Genomic DNA, 6,868 nt, shown 5'->3' on the forward strand with positions numbered 1-6,868 from the left:
TATGCCTGGGGGAAGAAATGGATGGGCTCCGAAACACTGATAGATACTGATATATGTTTAATTAATATTTTTTGTTTAAAATATAACGTGTCAACTGCAAGTCCTCTCGAGGCAGATGTAACTGTACAGAGGTATGTTTTTATGTAAAATGTCTAGGGACCCAGGAGCGTCTAAAACGTCCTTATTAGGGGCACCTGGGTGGCTCAGCGGTGGAGCATCTGCCTTAGGCCCAGGGCGTGATCCTGGAGTCCTGGATTGAGTCCTCCCTCGGGCTCCCTGCAGGGAGCCTGCTTCTCCCTCTGCCTGTGTCTCTGCCTCTGTGTGTGTGTGTCTCTCATGAATAGATAAATAAAATCTTAAGAATAAAATAAAACAGTCCTTATTAGTTTACCTCCTAATATTGGTGAGCAAAACCTGGGCTGTATAAATATGAATATTTTATTTAGTGTACTGCAATAAAGAATTCTTTAAAAGCTAGCACCAATATAAAATGCTCTAAATGATGCCCTTTTTTACTCTTATAAATTGAGGAGAGTTTATTAGATGGCAGCTTAGTATTATGTATTGAGGATTCTTACGACTCGGCAATTTCATCTTCACGTGTATTCCTACGTGTGTGCGAAGATGAGCCAGGATGTTCTTTATACGTATTTCTGCCATTTTCCATGCTTTTGAAAAACAGCTTGACTGTCCATCCATAGGAGAGCGGTCAGTGAGCTATGGTATAGTTCTGTGATAGCCACCGAGTGGCAGCGAAGTAGGAGACTGATGCCAACTGGCATGTCCTGAGCTCCAATTTCTGACACAATAGAGCAAGGTGCAAAGCAAAGTATATGTTATGCTTCCTTTTTTTTTTTTTCAAAAGACTATATACCATGTTGCATTGTTTTTAGACAGATATATGATTTAATGTGTATAGAAACCACTCTGGTAGTAGAGAGCCATGGATCTCTAGCCGGAAGGTAACTTTCTTTATGTTTATTGCTTTTGTGTTCCATTTTCGTACCATGGGCCTATTTTACCTTTTCAATAATAATAATACTGCCAAAAGTCCTAATTCAGAAATTGCCGTTAAGCAAATTATTTAGCAAAAAACTTTTTTTAAGATTTTTTTTTTATTGATTTGACAGAGAGAACACACAGGCAGGAGGAGCAGGGTAGAGGCAGTGGGAGAAGCAGGCTCCCCACTGAGCCAGGAGCCCCACAGGGGGCTTGATCCCAGGACCCTGGGATCATGGTGGGAGCCAAAGGCAGGTGCTTAACCGACTAAGCCACCCAGCAAAAAACTTTTTAAATAAAAAGGATAGCCACTTTAGAGTAAATGCCTGGGATGTGTGCCAATTTTTCATGTAAACTAGCTTGTAAACAACAAAATAGCATCATAATACCTACTAAAAAACTATTAATTCTAGAAACTGGGATTCAGCAGGGGCATATATTTTAGAGGAAATGGGAGACTTCTCATTTTTTATATTACTCCTTAAGCCTCTTACACAACACAAAGTTCATTATTACTCTTGTAATATATGTTTTTAAAAACTATGAAAATGTCACTGTACTGCTTGCATACGTACACAAAGACCTCAACTACTCTCATTAAAGGCTGGCTGTGAATAATGATATTGTGGCTGCAGAGTGCAAACAGCACAATAAGGACCTGGGGGGTTGGGGGGGGGCCTGTCCACATATTATTATTGTCAGTATACATATGGAAAATTATTAGATCCATTTTGTTTTATCTCAAAGGAAAAAAAGTCTTGCTCTCCCTTAGGCTTTTGCAAATGAAATTATAAGAAGGGAATTGGGGGCCCAGAGAGAAGTCCTAAAGAGCTTAATTTGTGGGTTTGTGGATCACTGCAGGGGGCCAAAGCCCTTCAGATATCACTTATGACACACACCTTCACTTGCCAGTGGAAACAAGTTTTAAAAATAACAACAAAAAGAAGCAATCTGGTTTTGATACGACATAATTGGAAGTGACATATCTTGAGAACAAAAGTCTTAACACTGTGATGCAATTACTAAATTTAATATCAAAAGAGACATTGGAGAGCGAGTTTCTAGCACAGTTGCTTTGTTTTAGTGATGAGATGCAGAAAATAGAAGTGACGTGCTCATGCGAACACATTCAGTGAGTATCTGGGCTGAGAATAGAACAGACTTTCAGGCATTTGGGATGAGAAAGTAAAACAGAAATCATTAGAATGCATTCTGCAGCGATATAAAAGGAGCAAAATATGACTGGAAAATGTAAGGAACGACTGACTCAGGCACTTTTGGCCATCAGTAAACAGTAAAGAGTTTTGGCGTCAGAGTGCTTGGGTTTGAAGCTCGGCCCTCGCACCTGCTCTCTGTGACCTTGAGCAGTCAGTGTACTTAACCTTCGTCTCCGTTTCCTCCTACGTAAAATGAGAAAAATAGTAATACTCGACAGTTCTCAAAAAAAAAAAAAAAAAAAAAAAAGTCCTTAGAAGCCCATGGCAGGCCAGAGATAGGGTACTGGGCAGGTGGCCTGAAGGAATAGCCCTGAGGTCAGAAAGCTACTTTTTTACGTGTTTGACATTTTGGTATCTTTGCGGAGGGATGGTACACTCAGGCCTCTCGTCCAATGGAGAAAGGGGTGAGGTCTTTTTCCACAGCTCACAAACCACCACAGAGATAAAACATATGATAAAACATATGATAAGGTGACTCGAGCCACCCAGACATGCCGAAACCTTTTTCAACTGGCAATATAGCAATTGGAAAGCTCTTGACATTGTTGCTGACAATTTTATATCACAGAGGAGACATTTCAAAGGAAGTAGCTCCCCATGTTGCAGGATTGCCTGGCCTACTGCAGAGCAGGCGTCCTTCCTGGCGGCCAGCTGCATACCCCCCACCCCATTTCCACCAAGGCCAGTTGAGAACCAGGGCTGGAGGAACTGAAGGACCATTCTGAGTTTAGTCTTTCCAACAAGAACGGATTGGTGATGGAGACATATGGAGAACTTGAGGAGAAAATGACTTCTTATCCTGAAGATTGTGGTGTCTAGGAAGAGGAAAGCCAGATATATAAGACATACTAGACCAAACCTCCCCAAACTATGCCCCTAGGAATATCTGAATATCTGTTAAAAACAAAAACAACAACAACAACAACAACAACAAAAGGCTCTTTGGCCAAAACTGTTTGGAAAACACCACATATTCAGTCATCTTTAGATTCCTAATGCCCGTTCTTAGCATGATTATAAATGGTCAGAGAGGCCTCACGGTAAGAAACCAAGTATGAAATATTTCAAAAAGGAAAACTCGTTTCTCCATATACCTCTTAATATGTTCTCTTCCTACGGCCCTTTTCCCATTTCGGCTGTAACAGTGTTCTGTTAACAATTTAAAATGAGCTTTTCTGCACAGGCTTAAAATATTTAAGAAAAGGTATAAAATAATAAGAGAAGATAGGTCAAGAAATTAGCAGAGAAATTTCAACTTTTCCACTAATTTTTTTTTTTTAATGTAACAGGAATGTCAGTACTTTAAGATTCTCTCTTCTCATCCTTTAAACCAATCATAAATTCCCAGTTGTCCCCAACTGGGTCAATTTCTTTTTTGAATGGCCATTATAGCTATGAAAGCTCTCCCCACTCTTTTTCAAACCCCAACTCCAGGACTCTCTTCCACCTCCTCTTCTTAGTAACTTCACAGAAAAGTAAGTGTGAACTCAATTTTCTCTTCTGCTCCCCAACTTTTACCACTCCTTTATTGTCTTTTGTCTTATCTGAAAGTCCCCACACTCTTACAATAATAATAGTTATAACAACTTCCTTTGTTGCGTTAGAACCTTCTTCTTAGGGTTCTACATAGTTACAGTTGACCTTTGAACAATGCAGGGGTTTGGGGGGCTGATACCCCCACCCCACACTGTCAAAAACGTGCTGTCAAAAATCCGCATATAGCTTTTGACTCCCCCAAAACTGAACTACCAAAAGCCTACTCTTGACCCAAAGCCTCACTGATAACATAAATAGTGGATAAACACACATTTCGTAGGTTATACAATATGTATTGTATATTCTATTCCCACGATCAAGGCGGCTAGAGAGAAGAAACTTATCAAGAAAATCGTAAAGAGAAAACGCATCTACGTTACCGTAGTTTACCAAAGCCGCGCGTAAGTGAACCTGTGCAGTTCAAGCCTGACTGACGTCATCCAATGTCAACTGTATTTTCTAATCCTTAGGATAATTCCAGAGAGTAGGAGTTACCTCAATTTTATAAGTGAGAAACTGAAGTTCAAAGAGTTTATGTGATTTGTCATGGGGTCAGTGAAAGAAGACTCTAAAAGTCTAGATCCCATCCTTGACCTTCTTCTACATTTTTATTAAGTCCTCCCATCCAGCTCAGGATATACAACCATGGTCAAGCTCCTCCTGTTAAAAAAAAAAAAAAAAAATTTCCTGACCCCCTTCATCCTTCGCTAGCAACAACCCTAATTCTCTTAATCTTTTCATGATCAATGTATCTTTTAAATACATGCTCACCTCATGCCCATTGCTGCCTCCTTGAGCAGGAGTGTACCTCCGTCTATTCCCTTTCCAGCTGACCTTGCACGTTACGGGCAACATTGTTTTTCTAAAGTGTAGTTTTGATCATGTCAGCACTCAAGTGCCTCCTCTCAAGAAAGGACTTTGTCCCTAGAGCTGTGTATACATGTGTGGTGAACTACCAGCATCTAGCTATATTCATTCTTCATTAATTTAGTCATTCAACAAATTACTATTCGATGCCAGTCATGAGCAATCCTAATGTTTTGTCTTATCTCAGGTCCCTTATTACCTGTCCCCTGGACTATCCATAACGCCTCCGTTCTACCAGAAGGAATGTTGAAAACAAAGGTGCAAAACTGATCATGGCATGCCCTGCCTACAAAAAGCTTAAATTCCTTTACCTGGCATCCCAAACCCTCGGTTATCTTGCAAGTTCCCTTTGCTTATTAAAACTGCTACTACCAACCTAGAGTGAGTGGTCTGCCTCTTTCTTTTGGTCTTTCCCTGTCCTCAGAGAACAGGGGCCAGTTTCAGATTACACCAGGGAAGCTCTAAGAGGCTTGCAAACCAGCACATCCCCACCCCTCTCCAGTCGTACCGAGCTACATCTAGTTCCTTGAACATACCAATGTCCTTTCATGATTATGGGTCTTTATACACAGGGTTATCCTGGGACTTTCTTCCCCCTTCCTCACCAGAGGAGCTAATTCATATATATCTCAGGTCAAGCTTCTCTTCTTCTGGCAAATTTATCTGAAGTTCCTATCCCCAGAATTAGTTTCCTTCCCACAGATATGGGTTCCATAACAGTTCTTATTGCTTTTAATTGAAATTCTTTGTTTAAATGTCTTTAGCTAAATTATATGTTCCTGGAAGGAAGGGGGCAATGTCATCTTAGTATCCTAAGCACCTACCTCTGTTTCTGGCTTACAGAAAATGCTTAATAAATATTTGTTAAATAACTAAGCAAATACTAGACAATCGAGGGAACAGCAGTACTCACTCTTTGTCCCCAAAAAGTCTAAAAAGTAAATAGTGGAAGCACACCATTATTGCCACACTACTAACCGTGTTGCTTACGTGTTTTAAATGAAACTAACTTTTTTATGAAGGAATTTTCTTCCCAAATGAATGATAAACAGCAGATGATAGGAAATCTTTAAATATATTCATAGATCTTTTGTTGTCTGTTGGAGTGATTTTTCTGAAGTACAAATATGACCATAGAAAGAAATGAATATGAAAATTGAACCAAAAAGACCATTGGGTAATTTTATTCAAATATACTGGAGCATTGTTGGGTTCCTCATACAGTAGTTTTTATTATAAGTACACCTGAAAGTCATATTCCCCCATTCATAACTCCATGGTTATTCATTAAAATTCCTTTAACCGGGGCACCTGGGTGGCTCTGTGGTTGAGCATCTGTCTTTGGCTCAGGACGTGACCCCAGGGTCCTGGGATCGAGTCCCACATCAGGCTCCCTGCACGAAGCCTGCTTCTCCCTCTGCCTGTGTCTCTGCCTCTCTCTGTGTTTGTCTCTCACGAATAAATAAATAAAACCTTTATAAAAATTATATGAGAATACTAATAGTAATTATGGCAACAGATATGACAACTCAGAAGTGGATGATATCTTAGCAAAATAAGCATTACCAATGTTGACTTAAGAAAGAGGGAGGGATCCCTGGGTGGCGCAGTGGTTTGGCGCCTGCCTTTGGCCCAGGGCGCGATCCTGGAGACCCGGGCCCGAATCCCACATCAGGCTCCCGGTGCATGGAGCCTGCTTCTCCCTCTGCCTGTGTCTCTGCCTCTCTCTCTCTCTCTGTGTGACTATCATAAATAAATAAAAATTAAAAAAAAAAAAGAAAGAAAGAGGGAAAATTTGAATAGACCAAAGAACAGAGATGAGAAAAGCGAGGAAATTTCAACCATTGAAAAGTGATTACATGCAGCTCAGAGAATTTCATTTAAAAAAGTTTTTTTTTCTTTATTATTTGTGAAAGGCAGAGTGCGTGTGGGTTGGGGGGGAGGTGGGAGGGGTAGAGGGAGAAAGCTAATCTTAAGCAGATTGTCTGCTCAGCGAGGAGTGGCTGGGCTCGACATGGGGCTTGATCCCAGGACTCTGAGATCATGGCCTGAGTCACAAACAAGAGCCAGACTTTCAACCGAATGAGCCATCCAGGTGCCCCAACAGCTCAGAGAATTTCAGTGTTCATGTTCATAGGAAACTTGAAGGATCTAGTTAGTGTTAAATGCAGTTACTAATAAAGTAGCTATAATGTTATGCCCACGATGATAAATTTCCAACAAGCTGTTGCTAATCCTGCTGGTCCATA

The 6,868-nt window shown here is 40.6% G+C and overlaps 1 long non-coding RNA gene across 1 annotated transcript; it reads right to left on the reverse strand.

The window, feature by feature from the left end:
• Positions 1 to 1,912: 1,912 nt before the first annotated feature.
• Positions 1,913 to 4,565, reverse strand: LOC121487925. The gene is made up of 3 exons (XR_005986943.1): positions 4,524 to 4,565; positions 4,248 to 4,412; positions 1,913 to 3,031 (listed from the first exon to the last, which is right to left on the reverse strand). It is a non-coding gene; the product is annotated as an uncharacterized LOC121487925 (long non-coding RNA).
• Positions 4,566 to 6,868: the final 2,303 nt, after the last annotated feature.

The sequence above is a fragment of the Vulpes lagopus genome, chromosome 3, assembly GCF_018345385.1.
Source record: "Vulpes lagopus strain Blue_001 chromosome 3, ASM1834538v1, whole genome shotgun sequence".
Taxonomy (NCBI): Eukaryota; Metazoa; Chordata; class Mammalia; order Carnivora; family Canidae; genus Vulpes; species Vulpes lagopus.